Source organism: Mustela nivalis (genome assembly GCF_964662115.1).
Source record: "Mustela nivalis genome assembly, chromosome: 2".
Classification (NCBI taxonomy): domain Eukaryota; kingdom Metazoa; phylum Chordata; class Mammalia; order Carnivora; family Mustelidae; genus Mustela; species Mustela nivalis.
In genome coordinates this window covers 17,005,365-17,028,379 of record NC_139021.1, presented here as the reverse complement: position 1 = coordinate 17,028,379, position 23,015 = coordinate 17,005,365, and the positions used below count along the sequence as shown (strand labels likewise).

General features: G+C 53.4%; 1 protein-coding gene across 2 annotated transcripts in view; it reads left to right on the top strand.

Moving 5' to 3' along the window:
* Positions 1-23,015, top strand: part of ZHX2 (zinc fingers and homeoboxes 2) — a 156,149-nt gene that overhangs the window by 53,667 nt on the left and 79,467 nt on the right. For both annotated transcript variants that reach the window (XM_082721771.1, XM_082721772.1), the window contains exon 2: positions 17,855-17,925. The gene's annotated coding sequence lies outside the window, so the exon portion shown is untranslated. The remainder of the gene's footprint in view (positions 1-17,854; positions 17,926-23,015) is intronic.

Sequence of the window (23,015 nt, the reverse complement as noted above, 5' to 3'; positions counted from 1 at the left end):
AGCATGGAAAGGGCTTCATCCGGGGATGGACACCAAGTAGCAGCTCGGTAAACATTATCAGCCACTGTGACACATGTTAGAGGGACATTGAAGGTCATGTGATGGCTGTATCATTTTCATAAGGGAATTGACTGGTTTATCATTTCAATGAGATCTCACTAGGCCTCCAGCAATCTGGCTGCATAGTTAAAAGTCTAATTTTCCACCCAGGGAAGAACAAATATCATCCAAGTGTTAAGCACTCTGTAGCCGAGCTGTTATCTTTGAACACCGAGATGCTCTCGTGGTAGCTTTCAGTACTGCCTTATGTGCATAAATACCCCTCTGCCCGAAAAGGATATAAAATTCTAAACAATGAAAAGGTACTGATACAACGGAACTGGAAACCATGAAAACAGGAGTAAAAACACAAAAGCCCAATTGTCAGGGGGAGAGAGGTTCTGTGATGCTCTACTTTCTAGTTTACAAAACACGTTTTTATAATCCTGATGTCTGGTGGACTCCCAGCCGGCCTGGAAGGTCAATGTCACATCCGTCACCCATTCCGCAGGCAAGGAAATGGGGTCTCAGGAGGAGAGCCACTGTGTGAGAATGACACACAGTCAGACAGCAGCCACATGCCCCGGGGCCTTGTGGGACCTGGTAAAGGAATGTGGACTGTCCTGAGTTCAGAGGAAGGCCTTCAAAGGCGGACGCTGGAGAGCGTTGCAATCTGCACCCTTCTAGATCTCTCGGTGTGGGGAGAAGGAGCATGAGTGGCAAGAGGACGGTCACTCGGAAGGTGGCTGGGGAAAGTCAGACGAGAGAGGAGGTGTTCACAGAGAGGAAGAGAAGGGGGTGGGTTGGAGACATGGAGGTCACCAGCCAGGCTGACAGTAGACTAGGTGAGGACGCTGGTGGCGAGGGGAGAACCAAAGATGGCGCCCAACTCCGGGGTGGGCTGGCGGGCGGTGGATGACGGGACATCCACGGGAACAGGTTTCGGAGCTGGAGGGGGAAGGGAGTCCGGAGATCCATTTGCATTTATTTTGGGGAAGGAGGATCCATTTCCCCAAACACGCGGTCCTCTGATGGCAAAGAGCCGGTCGGTCGTATTCACTTGCTCCTGGGTGTTGAATAAATGCTTTCAGTGAGCAGGGTGAGCTCGGGCCCTTCCCCAGCAGCCTGTCTGTAAAGAATGCTGCCCCTGGCAAGGCTCTGTGTTCCTTCTGCCGCCAGGGAACCAGGGAACCATTCATGACCCCTTCTCAGAACATTGGGCCTGATACAAGAAACAAACAAAAAACCCCAATGTCCTACCTTCTCATGTTTCAGGCTTTCGGTAACTTTTTCTTTTGCCAATCTCCATGGGATCTTTCCTCAGCTAACATTTGAAAGTGATTCTTTTTTTTTTTTTTTTTTTCTTTTAATGTTGCACTCAGGCCTTAAATAACCTTTACCTGTGGTGGCTCATTGAATAGAGGAAACCTGGTAAAATTATAATAACATCAACAACGATAACAAGCTTTTGTAGCCGTCCATTTAATTAAAAGACCTCGCTATTTTATGTGAGTCTTAAGAAAATCTCTGAGGTAAGACACGTGGTGTGTTCAGCTCTGTGTGAGAGGCCGGAGAATGCGGTACCCAAGCGCATGGACAATTGTAGTGATAGTAGTAGCAGTAAATTAAGAGTTAAAGCAGGAATTCCTGGGTGGCTCAGTCGGTTAAGCGTCTGCCTTCGGCTCAGGTCTCGATCTTGAGGTCCTAGGATCGAGCCTTGCGTCAGACTCCCTGCTCCGCGGGAAGCCTGCTTCTCCCCCTCGTTCTTCCTCTGCTGCTGTCCTTGCTCATTCTCTCTCTCTCTCTCTCCCTCTCAAGTAAATAAATAAAATCTTTTTAAAAAATGGAGTTGAGGCATTCAGAACAGGGTCTGATGCATGAGCATGAGCTGTTGTTTTTATGATTAGTTTCTAGATGGAGAGACTGAGGCACCGTGAGCTTGTGACATACACACTCAGTAGCAGAGCGGGCTCCCTCGTGTGTATGCTGGATGCCACTCTCTAAAGGAATCTGTGTTCCAAAGTGATATTCAGTTGGATTGAGGGGCTGGTGCCAGGACTGGGTCCCCATGAAATTCGTTGCCACAGCCCTCCCTTGCAAGTCCGTCTTCTATCTGAGGCGGGGAGCACACCACCCCGGACAGCCCAGATCCTGTCCTCTCCCCACTACCTTTGCTCCCGGAGCCCTCCCCTCTGCCCACCATCCTTCACTCTTCCCCATTCTCTGAAGTAGAGCTCAAGCCCCGCCCCCACCCGCCTGGCACTCTTCTCCGATGCGCTTCTGCAGGGAAACCGTCATGGGTACCACGCAGAGGCATGTGACCTCCTCACCCAGGTGACTCGTCACCTGTATGTCTTGGCTCCCCCTGTTGGGTAGATGGACACAGAGGCTTTGTCTTGTACTTTGTGACTCTCCTTGCTCTGTGTTCCTGGCCCAGTGCCAAGCCCAGAGCAGGTGCCATGACATCCTGTCACTGATTTCTAAAAAATAATCACCATAATCATCCCTAGAACCCAGCTTTGCAAAGGGGTGATGTACCCATCCAAGTTGTTCCCTTGGGGAAGCTTGTTTCAAAGGGGGTGCCATGGCTCAGAATCCCAGGCCTCCCGAAGTTCCCACCACTGCTTGTTGGCCAGGCAGTGTCCTTTGAAGATGGTTCTACCTGTCCCATCCGTGGAACCAGGAACGTGACTTCCCCCAGAAACGCAGTTACAGGGGCGGGGTGGGGGTGGGAGAAACGGGTGTTGAGAATAAGAGCCAATGATCTAATAATGTGCCCGGTTTCCTTTTTGCCTAATAACCTGCCCGTGAAGACAGCTCCAGAAAAGGGCTTCCAAATGTGGCTCAAGCAAGGGTCACATCACTGAGCTAAATATAAAAAGGTTTGCCACGGGGACCTTGTTGAAACAAAGGTTCACTTTGGGCTGAGTCAGTTCAGCAAGTGTGGTTAAAATTTGTCCGCAAAGAGGAATGAAGAAGTGAGTGAGCCTTCGGGTAAAAGCTCATTATCTCCCAGCCAAACTGTGTGTCATTATATTTGTGTACATGTGTGCCTTCCGTGGAGGGACAGCCCCCCCCCCCAAAATAGACAGTCCTGCTTTGAAGCAGACATAACGCTCATTCCTTTGCCTTTCGCTGTCCTTCCCTGGCCCCCGAATTTGTTTCAACCCAGTGACTCCCTCCACTGACCTGAACTTAATTATTTTATTCTTCATAAAGAGAACACCTCCCCCTGCCCCGATTCCCACCCCACCCCCCAAATGAACTGACCTCTCCTCATTAAGTGTCCTAACAACCCGGTTTTGTGTGGGAAGAGATGTGGACTCTTTTCGCAGGCCCCACTGCCTGATCTCTGTTAAAATGATGAAAATTTGACAAGGCAAGGTGAGGGGGGTGGAGGAGGCTGGGGAGGATGTTTTTTCCCTGGATCCCCGATATTTGTTTTTTGTTCAGTAAAACATTTTCCTGGGCGTCGGAGGGAGAGGAAATGGACGATCTCTGTTTCTTCAGAGACCGACACCAGCTGGCTGTGCGCACTGCCCTAGCCCTCTCCTCTCTCCATCCTTGTCCTCGCAGCCGGGGTGGGGCTGGAGCCAAGCAATTTCCAGTGCGTGTATCACGGGGAGAGGAGGCCGTTTAGAAGCTCAGAATGGCCACAGTTCCCGAACGATAGTTAGGAATCCTGAGGTCCCACAGAAGCGTGTTTACTGCGGCAGCTGCCCCACCAGGGTCCCGTCGTAGCCGCTCCCAGGGGGCCCCCAGCAGCTGTGAACTGAAATCACCAGCTTGGACAGAATTCCCAGCAAAGCCCCTGGTCTGAGTGGTGGCTGCCAGGAAGTCGTGGAGTCGCTGGACGGGGGCCTTTCTGTGGTTTTCGAGATGCAGAGGTGGGGATCATGAATGGGAAAGGCATGTGGCCTCCCGGCGAGGGGCCCCCAGGGAACCCGGTACTGCCTTTCCGCAGCTCTGCTCCTCGGCTTGTCCTCGTGGCTCTGAGTTCCACTTCCTCCCTGGAGACGCAGGGGTTAACTGTACCTACCTACTGAGTGAGTAGCTCTGGAGCGGACATTTCCAGCTCTGCGGCTCACTCGCTGTGTGACTCTGGGCAAGTTACTTGGCCTCTCTGTGCCTGGTTTTCCTTTGTGTATTAGTTTCCTGTAGTTGCTGTAACACATGACCACAAATTTGGCAGTTTCACAAACAGGAACTTCCCCTCTCACAGTCCCGGAGTTCATGAAGCCAATGTCAGCAAGGCCATGCTCCCTCTGGAGGCTCTAGGAGAAATTTTTTCCTTGCTTCTTCCAGCTTCTAGAGGCCACTGGCATTCCTTGTGGCTACATCACTCCAAGCCCTGGCTCCGTCTCCCCATCATCTCCTCTTCTCTGTGTCTCTCTCCTGGGTGTCTCGTGAAGATGCTTGTCAGTGGATTAGAGCCCGTCTGGGGATTATCCAGGATAATCTCATTCGGAGACCCTTCATGACGCCTGCAAAGACTCTTTCCAAATAAGGCCACGTTCACAGATTCTGGGCACGAGGACATGGAGGTCTTGTTTGGAGGGGCACGATTCCACCCACCGGGAATGACTTCCTTCAGCCAGGGCCCAGCACGCACACACACTCCCCGTTTGCTCCGTCGTCATCCTCGCGGAACCACCGTGGCCTTCAGGGGCGCCCTTCCTGTTGCGGTGTGCGGGAACGGCGCGGGGCAGCCGTTTGGGTGGGGCCACCGTCCCCCGGTTCAGGCCCCCATCACCTCTCTGGTGTACCACTGCCATCCTGTTGGCTGTCTTCCCGGTGTCGTCTCGTCTCGGGACCACTGCCCTTCCGCCACTTCCTGCACACACCCCACGCCTGTTGACTCTCCCCACAGCCGCTTTTTTACAACCACAGGCCAGATTCTGCCAGTCGCCTGTCCCCAGCCCTCCGCTCGTTCCCCTGTCCCACTCAGAGCAGAAACCAGAGTCCTTGCAGGCACCCACGAGGCTCCACGTGACTGCGTGGCCTCTGCCCCTAGGCCTTCTGGCTCAGCCTGAAATGCAACACACACACACACCCACACACACACGCCCTTGCATTTGCTCTTGCGCTTGCTCAGTCTAGAACACTCTTTCCCAGCTGTCTGGGGTTTTCTCCCTGGGTTCCTTGAGCTTCTGCTTAAAAGACACTCCCTCAAAGGGTCTTCGCTGATGCCGGAAGGGTCAGAGCCGAGCTGGCACTGCCATACATCCCCATTCCCTGACCCCGGCTTGTCTTCAAAGCACACGGTGCGCTTGGCATTGTCCACTTATCTGCTTGTTGAATTGCTGACTTTCCCCCCCTTACATGCAGCTCCGCAAAGGAGGGAGCGGGGTCCCTGCCGATTCCTGGCCCCCGCTCCTGTTAGGGGCATGATCAATGTTTCCCGGGTGATGGGGATTATTATGGGCTGGGCTCTGCCTTTGCGTTCATGACCGCGTATCTCCCAACAACCAAGGACAGCAGCGTGGTTATACTGTTACTTGCCGGAGGGGCAGAGGGAGTAAATCAATGTCCCCCAGCAACCCCACTGGTAGGGGTTGGCGGTAGGATCAGAGCTGACTAGTCTTACTCCAGAACCCACTTTCTGTATCACCATCTGCCATGAGGCAGAAATGCCAGACTAGGGGAGGGACCTTCGGGAGCTGGCGTGTGCTACGCTGCAAGTACCAGAATGACCGTAGCCGAGCCCTCACCGAGCAGATGGCTCTGGATTGCTTTGGGTCGCCCTCTTGTTTAATTTCTCAAACTTTGAGAACCATTTGTGCTGTCTCCCTGGGTGGCAGAATGTGAGGTGGTAAGAAGGGTGTCTGTGCAGTACCGTTGCTCTGCTCCACTACTGTCAGATTTGGGTGGCCTGGAATGTTCCAGAAATGGGGCACGCGTGAATGTGTCCTTTATTCCAAAACAGGTCAGTCGGTTTTACTGCCTTCAGTAAACATGGCGTATTGATTAGAATCAAATATTTTGGTGAGGGGCCATGCAAACAGTACATTTCCAACTCTATGGCTCAGATACCCCGTGGCCTTAGTTAAAAATAGTGGCCCTCCTCCCAGGTGCGAGGCACATGCCAAGCTTTATACTTACTGACTCACTTAGTTGCTCAAACTACTCTTGGGAGTAAGCACTCTTAAGAACCCCAGTTAATCCTAGCCAGAGAGACATAGAGATGTCCAATAACTTGGCCGAAGTCACACAGCTAATAAAAGGCAGAGCCTGGATGTGAACTCAGGTCATCTCTCTCCTGAGGATGAGACTTAAGCAGCTCTCTTCCATGACTCAGCTTCAGCTGTAAATTGTGGGGAGTGCATTCAGTCCTCTTTCTAGCTTGAAAAATCTATGTTTTTGAGGCTGAGACTCGGAGTAGTTTAGAGTCATTGATGTGCGTGGAAAAGGCTCGGTGAATGGGCACGAGGCAGGGCTGAGCCAAGGAGCTCGCAGGGCTGTCTCCAAGATGCGGGCTCCCTGCTTGCACCTTGTGGTCTTGGCCTCTGCTCCTTTTCTGGCCTTGATGGTTCGCAGAAATAAGAGCCCGCAGGTGCATATCCCTGTGGCCACCTGCCCCTTCCCCCTCTCCCCTCCCCCGACATCTTTCCCCTCTGCATGGGAAAAGGAAAATGAAACCCTTATGGTTGCCTGGTATTAACTTCAAAGCAGCCTCGCATCTCTTTTCTTGTGTTATTCACACAGAAACCCTGTGTGGACAGGGAGGGAGAGTCCCATTTTACAGATGAGAAAACAGAGGTTGAGAAAGCTGATCTTGAGGTCCCATTCCCTCCTCCTGCCTCCTACGAGTGTTTCCTGGGTCCTTCCTCGGGGATTTTCCTACTTTACTGTAATCATCTTAGTAGATACCTTTGATCGCTCCCAGCTGCCTCCCGCACTGCTGCCACTACTAGGTTAGGAATTAATACCCATCACAAAAATAGTCATCTTCCATCGGTGCCCTCAGTGGGTCAGGAACTGCGCTGGGGGTGTGCCTATTTTGTTTGCCCCTACCCCCCCCCATACCTCCTTGAGATGTAGAGCATTATGGTGCCCATTTTACAGATGAGGTGCCTGAGGCCACACAGCCCCAAGATGACACACCGTCGCGGAGCAAGGAAGTGTTAAACCCAGCATCTGTACGGGTTAGCACAGGGTGTCCGAGGTCCCCTTCCTGATGGAAGCCTTGGGGGGACTCCTGGTCATGATTCCTGGATGGGGCAACATCCAGTCTCCTTTGGTGTGATGTGTAGAGCGCCCCCCTCCCCACCGCCCCAGCACTCTTGCCTCTGCCTCTCCGGCCCACAGAGCAGCTCCGCTAACTTCATTGGCAGCCACTCTCCACCACCTGCTGCTCTCTGCTCAGGCCATGCCCTTCCTCCGGACCTCTCCCCTCTGCTCCCTTCCCTGGAATTCACACTCCCTCCCGCCCATCCCTCCGTGAGCAGGCCATGGCCGCCATCTTAGCGCAGCCTCCTCCGTGCAGACCCACCGTCTTCGGCACCCCTCTCCCCACCCAAGCACCGCTCCGTCCCAGGGCACCCTGAACCTCTCCCCATTCTGGCACAGCTCGTGGGGTGTCACCGGCACCTAAGGCAGCCTGTGGAGAGATCCGAGGGACATAGGACAGCAGGTTGAAGAGCCTGACATCTGAGGGGCCCTCAAAGACCAGTGTGGCTTTTATGGAAGAGGTGGAAAATGTATACCTTGCCAAAGGGCATTCTGATTCCTCACTGTTTGTTCGTTTCAGATTTTATTCATTTATTTGACAGAGAGAGAGATGGCAAGAGAGTGTACACAAGCAGGGGAAGCAGGAGAGGGAGAAACAGACTTCCCGCTGAGCGGGGAACACAAGTGGGGCTCGATCCCACGACCCTGGGATCATGACCTGAACCGATCTGAGCCGAGGGCAGATGCTTAATGACTGAGCCACCCAGGTGCGCCTGATTCCTCATGGTTTTTTAAAACGCCATGCCAGCCCAACAAAACAACTCTGTGGCTATTCGAACTGAGCCCCGAGTCACCAGTAGGAGACTCTTGGGAGCCCCTCAGGATTCTTGTGCTTTACTACATTGTCAGTGCTTAAATGAGGAAGGGAGTTAGGAAGGAAGAATTTACCTTCTCAGGCTGCTGTGACCCAGACCCGGGTAGCTTAGACAACAGAAACCTTTTCTTCTCACAGTCCTGGAGGCTAGAAGTCCGAGATCAAGGTTCCAGACAATTCTGTGTCTGGGAGGACCCCCTTCCTCACCTGCAGACAGCTGCATCCTGCCGTGTCCTCACACTGGCCTGTCCTCAGACACACACGTGGAAAGAGACAGCCACCTCTCTGGTGTCTCTTCTTGCAAGGCTGCGAATTCCATGGGGTTGGGGCCCCGTCGTGAGGACCTCATTTCACCTCCATTATAGAGCTCCCGTCTCCAGAGACAGTCACACTGGGGTTAGGCGTTCGATATATGAATGGGGGGGGAGGGAGAGGCAGAGGGAGCTAAACATTCAGTCTCTAACACAGAGCATTCCAGATCATTTGCCCCACATATGGGATTCTGGAAACCCTGAAGGCAAGCAGCAGAGTCCAGTGGTTAAAGGCATGGGCTTTCTTATCAGAGAGAGAAGTTCAAGCTTGAAACCTCACGCGGGCACTCCAAGTGGCTTTGGACAGCCTACCCAGGTTCTCCGAGCCTCAAGTTCCAGATTGTAAAAGGGGGACACAACCACGAAGTGTGTGTTTGAGGATGAACTGAGATGAGTGCCTGTCCGTCATGCCTGCCTGTTAACTGAGCACGTACTCTGTTCCGGGCGTTCCGCTGGATGCAAGGCAGGGTGCGCAGAGCCCTTGTCCTCGTGCTTCCTGGAAGAGCCAGGTAGTGAACAAGTGAATCTGGGATCTGATGACACACAGGTTATGATCACTTGCGGAGGGGGCATGGGCTATCAGGAAATAAATCAGGCAGCAGAAGAACGGCAGCAGGGGAAGGAAGCCCTCCCCGGGGAGGCAACTTTGTCACGAAGCCCAGAGCCTCCGGTCAGAGGTGCAGTGGCGGGAAAAGCAAGCACAAAGGCCTGCAGGTGGGCTCGCTCGGTGACGGCGCAAGCTGGTGACACTCGCCCGATAGCTGTGCTTACTCTGGCCGTGGCCCTACCCCCAGGGTCCACCTCCCGTGTGGGGACGCAGGGCCTCTGCCCAGCCCTCCAGGGTGCCGTGCCCACCCGCCCGGCCTTCGGAGGAGGGCAGCTCAGCGAAGGTCGGCGTGCTCAGGAGGGCCCGCTGGTGCAGGGACGAGGGCGGCGGAGGAGGCTGTGTGGGGAGGTAGGGAGGCCGGCATTCCCGGGGAGGGGGGCTTTGGTTGAAGAGCCTGACATCTGAGGGGCCTTCGAAGACCACTCAGGCCAGACTCAGGTCTGAGAGAAATGCCCCAGGCGCCGTGTGGATGACCTCCGTGAGGGCTGACAAGGGCAGCCGCGGCCTCCATTGTCACAGCCGGCTGGGCAGGCTGTCAGCTCGAGAGAATGAGCTCCCCACTCAAGATGTAAGGCCCTGGGCGGAAATCCAGCTTTGTGAGTCACAACCAGATGCACATCTTGTCAGAGAAAACCATGGCCGCGGCGAACTGGTCATGGTTTCCTGGAAACTTCCTGAGTGTCGGGGGAGGGGCGCTCCAAGGATGGGTGCCAGCCGCGGCTGAGAGAGGAGGATGTGCTGGGGGGGGCTGGGCCCAGGCTGGCGGCCTGGAGCTGTGCCTCACGGGGTGTAGGGCTGAGCCTTCCAGGGCCCCCCACCCCAGGGGAGTCAGAGCCTGAGGCCAGCGGACTAGCTGAGGCCCATTCGGGGGGTCTCCGTCTCCCCTCCCACACAGCATGCCCCACGTGTGGGTGCGGGAAGAGCAGCTGTGCTAGGAGAGGGGCTCCTTGAGTCCTCAACCCACCAACCTGGATTCAAATCCAGGGACTTCTGCGAACACAGCGTCTCTGGCCCTCAGTTCCCTTGCCTGCAAAGTAATGGGATAAATTGGGAGCTCTCCAAGGTTCCACCCAGCTGGAATATTCCAGCACTTCTTCATTTCCCTCCCTGTAGATAAAAGAAACTGAAGCCCGAGAGCCAGGGGGTCGCTCAGAGCCAGCGCCGTCGCAGGTGGGTCTGGAGCTCCTGCTCTGGCCAGATCTGCACCCCTCCACCCTTTCTCCAATGTCCCGCCTTCTCTTCCCAATCTTCTCGTCCTGGTGGCCTCTTTCCCTCTGCTCTTTCTGCCTGTGCTTCCAGCCTGCCAGACGGCCTGCAGCCACCCCAAGAAAGATGTTCCCACCCTGGGGTGGTAGGTCACAAATCAGAACCAGGATAGGAACTCCCAGGGCCATCCAGCCACCTGTGTGCACTCGCTGGTAGTAAGCGGGCGGGACCTTGTCCTGCCACCTCCCGCCTGGATCCCACACATCTTCACATCCTTCAACCCAGCCAAATAACACCTCCCCCAGGAAGCCCTCCCGGATCACTCCAGCCAGAGTTACCACCTTACCAAGACTTTGCCACCCGCACCACTTTACAACCCCGCTGTTGGCATTCTCACTTACTTTTGTCGTAATTATTTGTGCATACATCTTAGCTCCTCAGTGCAATTCCAAACTCAGTGAAATCAGTAACCAAATTGCCTACCAACAGCCTCCCTTCGACATCTGGTGCAGTGTTTGTATTCTAAGTGTTGGGTAGACAATTGTGGAATAAATGGAGCTTTCTTTCTTCATTGCAGAAGGGTTCTTTCCCTTCAGAATGAATGGCTGGGCGTGTCAGAGCATCTGCTCTAGAGCGAGATCAGGTTGAATCTTAGCTCTGCCATCTGCACGCTCCGAGACCTGGAACGAGTTACTCACGCTTCTGTACCTCAGTTTCCTCTCTTGTAAAAGGAGGCTCGTTGTAATCACCCCACCCACCTGGGTGACCATGAAGATTAAACTAGTCCTGCATGGAAAGGGCTCGATAGAGTGCCCAGCACAGACTTGAGTCAATAAATGAAGTTGTTAAATTTCAGGGATCCTATATGCAAATTTTTATTTGATGTTTTGGGATCTATGTGACACTGCCTTGCAGAATTGGCGCCTGGCTTGAGTTAGGTGCTAAATCCTTTTTAATCCTTGTATCCTTTTGAACCTGCTTTGGATATTTGATGCCCACTGTAGAAGGTCCCCCAGGCCCCTGGAGTAGGAGCGGGGGTGGGGGGGGCCAGAGCCGGTGGGACGGCTCGCCAGCCTGGGACTAGCATACGTGAAGCGCTTTTATTCAATTCATGTGACTCGACAAATTTGGAATGTGTTAGGGAGTTTTTCCAGCTATGAGTCAGTACATTTATGCTCTCTCACACACATAAAAAAATTTAAAACGAAAAAGAGTTTAGCGAGAATCATTTATGAGTGCAAAGTGGAAATCTGTGGAAATTTTATTTTGACCCTGAAGGCAAGTCATACTTAAGAATTTAATAAAGGGCTCCAAACAGGATGCAGTGGAGAAAAAAAACACAGCTCGCTGCCTTTTCCTTGTATATTCTCAGCCACTGTGTTGCACAGACGAGGGTCTAATTTGCATGGCTTTATTAAGCACCTCCTGAATACCCAGATTTGTGCTAAATCTGGTGGGGGGGAAAAAGGGGAGCCGAACCAGCATTTATTAACTGCATGTATGTGCTTAATAATAATCAAGGCAGGAGGGGAAGAAAGCTGTCTTGAAGGTCAGGAGGCAGTGTGGGAGAAAATGGAAGAATTGTATTCAGACACATGCGTTCAAGCTCCTACATTCATAATATCATCTAATCCCCATCATGTCCATTTTTTGGATGACAAAACTAAGGCTCAGAGGACGTAAAGTATTTTGTCTGTGGACACAAAACTCGTAAATGGTAGAAAAGCATTATCTAAACCGGGTCTACCAGTTTCCCTCTGAGGGTTAAATTTAATGTCCGCAGGAGCTGTGTTTCCCACCGGGACATGATGATGGGGAGGCAGACATCCCCTCCCCGTTCTAGGAGACCATGTCTGCCGATGGTAACCCTGTACTGCTTTCCTACAGACCAGTCTCTTCAACCACCTTCTGCCACTCGCTGTTAAGTCCTGCCTGTCAGGGATTATCCAGAACCTGCTTCTCATTCAGGCTGATCCTCTTTGCTGTTGTTGTTTATTTTAAGTAAAGAAACCACCGCCCGCCCAGAGGGCTTGTGTTTCCAGCTCACTTTCCTCTCTTTTGCAAGGGCTCATTTTCATAGACTCCCAATCTCCAGGGAGCTGTGTTTTTCCCTCTGAAACATGAGCTGTAATCAAAGGTGTAGTCGTCCCCAACATCTGCCAGCAGCCACCGGAGCCAGGGTTCCCCTGAGGTCTGACAGAAGGAGGCTCAGGCCAGGTGCCCCCGGGGACAATTGTGCCCTACACAAATCAGATTGCCCTGTGGTTGGCCTTTGTAAAGATGGCAGGGTCCCAGGGATGGCTCTCTGACTGCTGGAGGATGGGGTGGGGGGGGCGTCAGCAGGATTCCACTGACCACTCAACAATGACTTTTGAGAGCTGCCATGTGTCAGGTCCTGCAGACACGGAGCTCCCAGCTCTTTGGCGCGTTCCCATCACTCACGGGTAGAAGGACCCGATGTCTTAAAATGCCTGCAAGTCCCTGAAAGATCTGGTGCTTGCTCTTTCTTTGGCCTGCTTGGCTACGGGGACTCCAGCTGGCTTCCGGTGTCTGTATCCAGCAGGGACCCCCCCCCCAGCTTTTTCTTTGCCTTTCAGATCCGCCCCCCTCTGCCGTATTCCCAGGGGCCCCTCCTGGTGAGCTTGCCACCATGGCCATGTGCCACGATTGGCACAGTAATATCGTCGAAGTCTCCAGCTCCAACCCGGCTGCAAAGGCTCATCTTATCTCCCCAGACAGCGGTGAGCAAAACAGACCCAGCCCAGCCCAGGGCCGGGCACCTCTTCCCTGAGTGTCTATTGATTGCACTGAACAGGTTTGAAGAGGAAATATTTGGAAATGAGTAACAGATCAATTCTAGAATAGAATTCAGCTTGTTCGAGGCGTCAAGCCGTGCCCGCACCCCTTGGGGAGGTTGTGTCCTCTGTGCTCTTGAGGGGATCTTAGTAGAAGAGTAGTTTGGGCTTGGAGGAGAGACGGCCCAGTTTGCCAGCAATTCCAGCCATGGAGCCAAAGTTTAAGAGCCTGTTAAGGGGTGGGAGGGGGGCACTAGAAAGACTATATCTGGTGAGTCCAGAGTTCGAACCCCAGTGCTGGAAGTTGACTCCTGTGACTTGGGGCAGTGTATTTGATCACTGAAAGATTCCGATTTCCATCTGTATAATGGAGGTGTGGACGCATGCTTCTCAGATTTGCCGTGGGAGAGAGAAAAGGCGTGTGGGGGACTCGGCTCAATGCCTGGCACAAAACGAGCGCTCAGGAAGTGGCGGACATCGTGCTAGTCACTCGCTAGTGATGCTCTTTGGAATTAAAGGCTGTCGTTGGTGATCAGGGTAAAGCAGTGTCTGGAGCAAAGACAGGCAACTTAAGACCACGCCTCCCGCTTGCAGAATGACGGCTACACAGAAGTGTCTGTAGCTTCCCACCTTTTTTGTGCTTGACCTTAATCTCGTGTCCAGTCTGGACTAGCCCCGGCCAGAGCCCCTCCCCCCCTCCCCTATATTCCACGGTCCCTTGCCCTTTCCTCAATATGAGGCCATCACCACAGGACATAATGGCCTGTTTACCAGACCTGGAGTTTCTTACTCATCTGCTAAATGTTTGCTGAATGAAGAAATGGAATGGAATAAATTGTGTTAGTGGGAGTGACCGTGGCGGTGGAGGGGGGGTGTTTTTCTCCTACAAACTGTTCAACTAGCTTTTCCTTTCCCCCTCAGGTGTCTAGCAACCAATAGGCTTAAAGTAGGCCACAACGGGAAGGGGGGGGGTGCTGTAGGGGAAATCCTACGGGCAGATTTTTCCTTATTGGGATTTTGCTCCATATGACAGGCACTTTCTGGTGAAAGGAGTCTGGAGCAGGGAGACTGGAAACGTGTGCACATTTCAAGCTTGAAGGACATCGAAACGTCCTTTAATCCATTTACAGTGCTCCCCACGAAAGCTGCCATTTTCCACGTGCACCAGGGCACTGGATCCCCCACGCGGCCCAAGGAGGAGGTTCTGTGAGAGCCCCACTTGGCTGGTAAGGCAGCCGAGGTCCGGAGGAGAGGAGTAATAAGGCGCGCAGGCACTGAACAAGGGTGTGAGACTCAGACTCAGACGTCCCGTCTCCGAGGCCAGTACCCTCCCCCGTGCTGGTTAGGATCCGGCGTCTTGTGGGTGATGGCACAGCGCTGGGTCCAGGGATAAATAGGGAAAACAGGACTGACTCACTGAGACTCCCCCCAGCTCTGAGAATAAGTCCCTGTGCAACCCCAAGCAAGTTGCTCTTCCTCTCTCTGCTCAAGAAGCAGCAGCCCACCGGCTGAAGGATAAGAATAAATATCATTAGTAATAGTAGTCGCTAATGTACCTGCTGACGGGTTTATAAGCGTGTTAGGGGGTTTCCTCCCTCAATCCTACAGGGTAGGTTAGGGCTAGTTAGGGGAAGGGGGGGGCAGAGCATTGAAGGAAACAGATTAAGGAGACCCATGGGGCTGCCCAGGCATGGCGGAGTAGGGGCCAGGCAGGGAGCCCAGAACACAGAGGGGCAAGGTGAGGCAGGGCGAGACGAGCAAGGGCTGGACCCCGCAGGGCTTGGGAAGCCCTGGGGTAAGGAGTGTGGTCTCTATCCTGAGACAAAGAGGCATCCATGAGCTGTACCCCCACCCTCAGCCCCCATACCACCTCTGCGCACATGGTCCGACTAGAATTTATCTCCTTCTTTTTTTGATACTGGGAATTCCTGAAAGGTGAGGGCTGGATCTTACTTATTTATGTCTCCCCGGTGCTTAGCACACAATCAGGTATATACGAGTACTCCAGAAATGACTGTTAATCAAATGTCTAATATATTCAGGATTTAGGATGAACACACTCAATATTTAATAAGTAGATATTAGTACCTATAATGCAACCGACCTTATGAAGGCATTTCTGCTATAAAATAATACACGCATTCCGATAAAACTTTGCTTTTTAAAACATTCAAAGATCACAGCGCTCTGGGGGGCCGTGGGGGGACAGCAGAGCACTCACAACCCACACAAGTCTGTACTGAAGCACAATCCTCGTGATGATACAAGCGCGGTTCAACGGGCATGCTGAATTTTGAATTTAAAAAAATCAGTAATCTAGGGCCTGAGTCGCTGCAGGGCTGGCTGTATTTTACAAAGGAAGAGGGGGACTTGATGGAAGGGGCTGGGCACTGGTCAAGGCTAGGAAGGCAGAAGGGGACGGATGCCTTTCCCAGAAGTTCCGGTGAAAGGGCAGCTGCAGTCTTTGCCGCAGGGTAGCCGAGATGGGTGGGCTAGCCCATGGCCCTTGCACAATGACCTGCGAGAGCTGAGCAACAGGAGTTGCTAAGACAGAGCCCATGGCCACGCTGAGCCGAGAGGAGAGCGGCACAGGTGGGCATCCGCTGCACCCAGCTGTGCCCAGGTGCTCTGCATCCAACTGCCATCACGTGGAGCAAACATGAATGGGCTGGCAACATTTCGCCCATGACCCTCTGCAACCTCCAGATTTGACCAACGTCATTCCCCCATCTACGTATGTGAGCTCATCTGCCTTAGGGAAGCCAAGGCAGTGGAAGGAACGATCTATCATGTAATATGTGAGTAACTGATCAACCAGGCACCCCAGCTGGCCAGTTTCCATGGAGAAAGGGAACCGTCATATCCCCTGTGTGAGCTGTGGACCATTTTCCTCTTGATCCATGAGTCTCTTCTGTAAATGCATTAAGTGAGCAGAGAGCCTCATAAACCTGTGACGTCATCGCTGTCCCCACCAAGAGCAGCTGAGCTATCAGAGGACCTCAAACCCAAGCTACCCCAAAGCTGTGTGACCTCAGAAAAATCACTTAACCTCTCCATGCCTCATTTTCCTCACCTGAAAAATAGCACTGATGACACTCCCCGAGTTCTTTAAAGGAGCGATTAGCTGATGGATGAAAAGCTCTTTCTAAACTCTAAAGGGCTTTGCAGAGTATTGGCCTCTCTGCACGTCAGTGCCTGGGATACTAAGGTTCAATGGTCCCCTGGGGACCTCTCCCGCTGGATGGGTAGTTCTAAGTACGGGGGCCAGAGAGCTGGCCCTGGAATCCGCATTAATTAACCACTGGTATTAATGTAGAAGCTTGAATTCTCCTGCAGGAAGGAGGCCCAGAACCTTTAGTTGGAACATTTTTGTGGGCCCAAATGCAAGTGGGGAGGAGGGAAACCAGCCTGCTGTGTGTGATGCCCCCTCCCTGAGCGCTCTCTGGGATCCCGGGGACCCTCCTGCTGGGGAGCCTGAGGTCGTCCACCCACCCCTGGCCCACTGCCCTTCCCTTGGCCCTCCCACCAAGCCCACCCCTTTGACCTCCTCATTCTGGGCTCCATCCAAGATCACACCACGGCGAGGAACACTGGCTTGCTTGGGAATCGCACAAACATGGGCTTGGATCAGCTCTGCCACTTACAGGCCGTAAGACCACCATAGCCACATCGTAGCTTCTTGAACCTGTTTCCCCTCACCTGGAGAATGGGCTATGCCTGCCTCCCTGCCTGCCTGCCTTCCTTCTGTGGTTAGAGATGAATATTACTATCCCTCCCAAGATTGCCAAGGAGAACTCTGCAGACCTTAGTGTGCCCAGGAATCACCTGAGAAGCTTGTGGCAGAGGCAAGTTCCGACTCTGTAGGGTTGGGTGAGGCCTGAGACACTGTTCTTCCAGCAAGCTCCTGGGCAAGCATCCCTTAGAAGAACAGCAGAGCAGGTGAATACAGTGCCCGGTGCATGGTTACACGACCACAGGACATATTGCCGAGAAGATTCTCCTCCCCAGTCTCCCACCGCCGGTCAAAAGGTTCTTCCTTGCAAACAGGCATAGATGAGCCAAGAACCCTCTGCTCACCGCAGAATTCTTAGGGAAACAAGAAAAAACAGGTTTTGCTTGGGAGACAGGCTGGGTGTGGGGAGTGAGGAGCGCGGCCTCCACGCTCATCAGCACGCTGCCCCACGCGCACACGTGCGCTGCAGGTGGGCCTCTGCCGGCTGCAGAAACCTCTAGAGCTCAGGCCTCAACTTGCCATGCTGGGAACGCAGCCTCCGAGCCGGGCACACGCCTTATTCCTCCGGCTACAGCTCTCCTGAGGAATTTTCAAAGCACACACACAGGGTTCGCTTGGCAGGAGTCTCCCAGGATATAAATACGCATTTGGGGCTTTTGTTTTAAGGACTGCAGTATCTTTTGGACTTGAGGCCTGCGCACCGGGCTTTTCCCCTCACCTTCATCAAAATGGAACCACACACGGCCAGCCGCTGCTAGGACAGACCCCAGGGACTCCAGGAGAGCCGGAGTGAGGTGCGGGAGACACTCCCCACCCCGCCCCGTCTGATCGTGCTTTTGGTTTCCCTCTCCTGAAAGGCCTGCATCTCAGCGAGTTGCTGACTCACCCAGGGTGAGGGTCTTTCCCCTCCCCCCACCCTTCTCAGCATCACCGCAAAGCCCAGAGGTTTTGAGGTTGGTTTAATGAGCAGCTTTGTCCTTCCCATTTCCTTGTCTTTCCTATCCTTTCCCGTCCGGGCTCTCCGTCCCAGTCTCCCGGGGCCGCTGGGCTGCCTGGAAAGACCGTTGGATACCCAGTGGCTCTGCCCTGCTTTTAATATTGAGTTTCTCTTCTTTGTAGGTCTTGACACACCGACTGCTCTTGGAGTCAACACGTACCGAGATTCCCAGGATGTAAGCGATCCGGGACTGGTGAGTCACCACGTGTTGGCCAGAGGCTGGGCCTCGGTTGGATTTCAAGAAGGGAAAGGGAATGAGGACGGGGCATGGGGCAGCCAGACCTGGAGCCTGTCTGGGGTGGGGGCAGCTGGCTTTCGCAGCTCGGACTCTTGCTTCCCTCTAGGTGGACCTAGAAATGGCGCAGTGCAGAGAACCCAGGTGTGAGTCCGTTGGAATTCACTGGGGCCCTGCCAGTCCCTCCCTAGAAGCAAACCGAGGCTGTAGGTGCCTGGGTTTCCGTCTCTGCTCCCACGCAGCAGCTCAGATGGGCCATCCAGAGGGCCCAGGCTTGGAACTGTGTCCAGGGAACCTCTAACCAGGACTAGGGAGATAATCTTCGAACAGAGAGGGAATAACCTGATTCACAGGTTTGTCACCCCCAGCCCTGAAGAGACCTGACCAGTGAGAAGTGAGAAAGCCACCTTTGCGCATTTGTAGGGCTGTCACTGAACAATGGGCAGCTTTGGCCCAGCCTAAGGACGAATTCCTAACAAAAAAGGTACACCGAGGTGAAATAGGCATCAACTATAAGTAGTGAGTTCCCTGTCACTGGGAGAATGCAAGTGTGGGTTGCAGAAGTATCAATGTTGAAGAAAGGAGCAGTCTGGGGAACAGACTGACTCTGTGGTTGGGATGCCCTGGAACCCCCAGGGGTAGTAGGTGAGGGGTGAGGGGCTTGTGAGCGCGCACTCTCTGAGCACTGCCTGTTTGGTGGGGCTCTACGGTAAAACTGTCTGGAAGTTGCTGGATGAGATGACCGTCACGTCTTCCTAAGGCCTATTGTCCGTCGGCCCCTGCTGTACCTGAGCTACCGTCAGACAGCCACACATATGACGGCGCCTCACGGGCGTGATAGGATGGGCAACTTTCCAAGCACGGTGGCCATTTTGATTAGAGGCTCTGGGGAGCCCTGTCCCCTGCCAAAAAGACCACCAAAAGATTAACCAGCTAGTCCTGCCATCGAGAGCTTTGATCCAGGCCACACAGACCAGAAGAAAAAGCCATGGGGGCCGCTGTGGCAGGATTCCCCTAGTACCCTAGGCTGCGGGAGGACAGTGGGGGTGGTTTCCTAAGGGCGCCGGGGCTCTTTGGCAAGACCAGTACCACAGACTCAAGCTAGCGTGAGAAGAATCGCTCCCCAGACCCAGGTGCAGAATTTGGGCTGGAGGGACACGCACTGGGAACCGGACGGTCTGAGGAATGGGCCCCCGGGCTTCCTTTGTGCTTTGTGACTGGGTCTTCTTGCCCTGGGCCTGGGTCAGCAGCAGCTGTAAATTTTTATCAAGGACCCCTGAGGACAGGGTGCCGTGGGAGGCTGGAGACAGGTTTTCTTTAAGAAACTGACAACACGGATGAGAATTGAGTTTGACATTTGACAGTCATTGTGTGTAGACTCTATTCAGCTGAGTCCTGAGCGCTGTGGGGGGCTGGTGGGGAGTGGGTGGGAAACAACGAATGGGAGGGGAAGGGAGGGCTGAGCAACACTTGTGAGCCATGCCTTGATGCTTTCTTGGCAAAGCTTTAAGCAGGAGTAGGGCTTTGAAGGCAGGGGCTGTGTCTTTGATTCACAGGACTTGGCACATAGTAGGTGCTCAGTAAGTGATCGTCAAATGACCAGAAAGGAAAGTGATGGGGAGGTGCCATGGGAGGTGATGGCTAGTTAAGAGGAGCAGGGCTCCTGTAGTCTATCGCCCCAGGTTCAAATCCTGCCTCTTCCACTAGCTGCGGGGTCGGGGGCCATGATCTTATATACTTCAGTCTTCTCGGCTGATAGCAGGATTGTGATACCTACCACAGAGGGTGGCTGGGAGGAGTCCATGAATCAACTCCTATCCAGCGGCTTGGCCCTGCGCCAGTACATAGTAAGTGCCCAATAAACAGGAGCCCTAGTCTTCTACATGAGGGACATGACCCTGGATGAAGGTTCAGTGTTGGGACAGCGTGAGGCAGAAGACAGAGCTCTGGGCTGGGAGTCAGGAGCCCAAGCTTAACTGGGGTTTGGGGGGGCAGGGAAGCTATTGCACCCCTGAGCCCACTCTGTAAAATGGAGATGCTATGAGAAGACGTCTCCGTTTGTCCCAGCGCTCTCTCTGATGCGCCGTTGTAATCCCGGCACCCAGCGGAAGGCAGGGGCTGCTCAGCCATTTATTACTTGTTGGGGGCCCTCCTGGAAAGTGGTCTGACTTCTCAGGACCTCCCTGTCCCGAAGTGAACTGAAAACCAGGGCAAGCCTCCTCCTCTTGCAAATGATCTTAACAACTTGAAAAGCACCGTACAGAAGAAAGATTCTGTTGATACAGATGGAAAATCATTTAAGAGCTGAGTTTGGGTGGCATGAACTTGAGCCTCACAGCCAGTGCTCCCTCCCCCATCCCCTCCTGAGTGAGGTCTGGCTGCCTCTTCAGCTGGGAGACGGATTCTCAGAACAATGCTTCAGTTTATAAAAGGCGCCACGCACCACACTGGGACCAGTAGCAGGGATCAGATAAAAATTGCACTTGCCTGAACTGGGTATAGCTAGCATCTGTGAAAGTCCAAGCCTCTCACTCCACAAGTGCCCGTATTTGCCCTGCAGGCAGACCTAGAAGGATCTAGACGGCATTGCCGGGAGGGGGGGGGGGGGCCCTGGAGGATGGTATGGGTACACACCACTAAGAGACACCTGCGCAGCTTGGACTGCCAGAAAAGCGGGAGATAACACTAGGCAGGCAGGCTAAATGGGGACATACTGCCGGCCCATTCAAGTGGCCACTTCTGAAACCCAGAGGTGGGCTACCTTCTCCCAGGGTGCGCTCCAGGCTGTTCGGGTGTGGGCCAAGTGCCAACAGGCCAAGCGAGCCCCGCGTCTCCAGCATGGGTCAAGGAGTGCCCGCTGCACAGGTGTGCATCCCGCAGGTGTGGGGAGCCCAGGACCCAAAGGAGAGAAGTGTGTGGAGAGGCAGGGTGATGGTGTTGCAGGCGGGGTAGCATAGGGATCAGGGAACAGGAGTTAAAACAGGATGGCAGGCAGTAAGCAACAGAGAAGGGGCAGTCAGGGACCTAACAAGAATAAAAACGCCAGGCACCTTTTATGGAGACCCAAGCATGTGCGTGTTTTAGTGACTGAGGATGACCCCTCCACCAGGGGCGCTAGAGAGCACAAAGCGCAGGTGCAGCTAGGACGCATGCGTCAAGTGACCAAAAGTAAGTGTGGGCGAGGTTCCCCAGAGCTCCACACTCCAGGGGGAAACCCCCCATCCCTCCCGCGAAAGTTAAGCCCCTCGCTTTAACCTCCCTACAAGTAGGTGAGACCCAAGCCTCCTGGGGCGGCTCCCTCTCAGAGCCTGCTCGCACTCCCTTCTTGAGTATGTTCTTTCCCTTTCAGTAAACTCTTTGCTGTTACGTTTTCTTTTAAAAAAAATAAATTGCATTTGCCTGAGACATTTATCAGGCATTAGCAGTAGACCTGGACTATAGAATGAGCTCATCCATGGGCCTGCCTTTTGTCCCTGCCCATCATGCTGTGACCCTAGCTGGACTGTAGGACTGTAGTGTGAGCCAAAGCCATCTAGGGCCCAGGCACTGCCCACCCCCCCACCCCACCCCGCATTGCCTGCGGGCTTTTAAAAAATGTCTGACATTTTGGCAAGTGACCCCCACTTCACTGGTACCTTTAGTGGGAAGGGACCAGGGATGAAGGACCTTCCTGGGCAGCTTCAAAGGGGAAGCATTCAGAGGAAAGAATCCCCAGTCCCTGGCTCTGTCATGGCTGCAGCTTCTCTCAGCTTCTGTGCTGCCTCTGTTTAGATGAGATACTGGGCTAGGGCAGGGATGGTAAATAGATTTCATCTTTTGGACTCCGATCAATTGCTCATGTCTGCAGGGGCAGGGTGTTGTGAAGGAGTCTGGGGAATATCAGGAAATGGTGTGCTACAATGGATTAGTGATGTCTGCTGAGGCAGCCGTGATGGGAGAGAGGACTTGTGGCATCCCGGCCAGTTCTTGGATCCCTGCATAAAGCAGTTTCTAAAACCAGTCACTCGCTACCCCCATACTTTGGACTTTCCTATCAGCAGCCTTGTTTTGCATCAGAGAGGCAAAGCCTAGGCTCAGCTTCATTAACCTGGACCACGTTAGAGCCAACCCAAGTAAGTGAGAAGTCTTCATCGTTGGGCGGCTCCTGGATACAGGGGCACTTTTCCCTTTCAGTGAATGGAATCAAATGAGCTAGCAACTAAGTAACTGGCCCCAGTGCAGGGGACCACAGTGATCCATGCTCAGCAAGTCTGACTACACGACTGAGCGTGCCTGACCCATTCTAGGACGCGTACTCTGGGCGCTGACGATGGGTACAACTGAAACGCTAATGAAAGCGGGATGTTTTTGAGGTAGAAAATCATTCAATGGGCAGCTTGGCTTCTATTTCAAATTGCCAGAGAATTTGAATTAGACTTGGCTGCACTCGCTGGGAATAAGCTGTTTTTGCAGAATTATATGCACAAGATGAGACAAAACAGTCCAGAACTAGATTTTCCCTGAGTTTCTCGATCTGTAAAATGGGGAAATAATATACCCCACAGGGCTGTCCGGGAGAGGAAGTGATACAAAAGGCGGAAGAGACCTCGCAGGCGATCTCGCTCCCAAAAAGATGGTCAAAACACTGCTCTTCCTTCTCCCCCGTACCACCTCCTATCTATAGTCCCCCTGAAAGCATAGCTCTCTTCTTACAATATGTTCGAGAAAATGCTGTTACAGATAGATTTTTTTAAAATAGCACCATACTTTTCGAATGACTCCTGTTAGCTTTTCTCAGAGGCTCTTCCTTCTTATTCTCAATGATTTTTCAATGGGAGAGGTCCCCTTAAACCTTAAACTTGAGTTACCCTTGGTCCTCTGGATGGAGTAGCAGATGTTCCCGGGGTCCTGAAGGGCATGTGTGTGAAGGCTTTCGTTGCATGTCTGTCCAGAGGATGCCGAGCCACGCGGTGAGCAGACCATGTCCACATCTTCCCTTGGACTCAACAATGTCAAAATCCAAACGCCACACCCAGTATAGGGAGAGTCGGGACAGCGAAGGTGGCCAA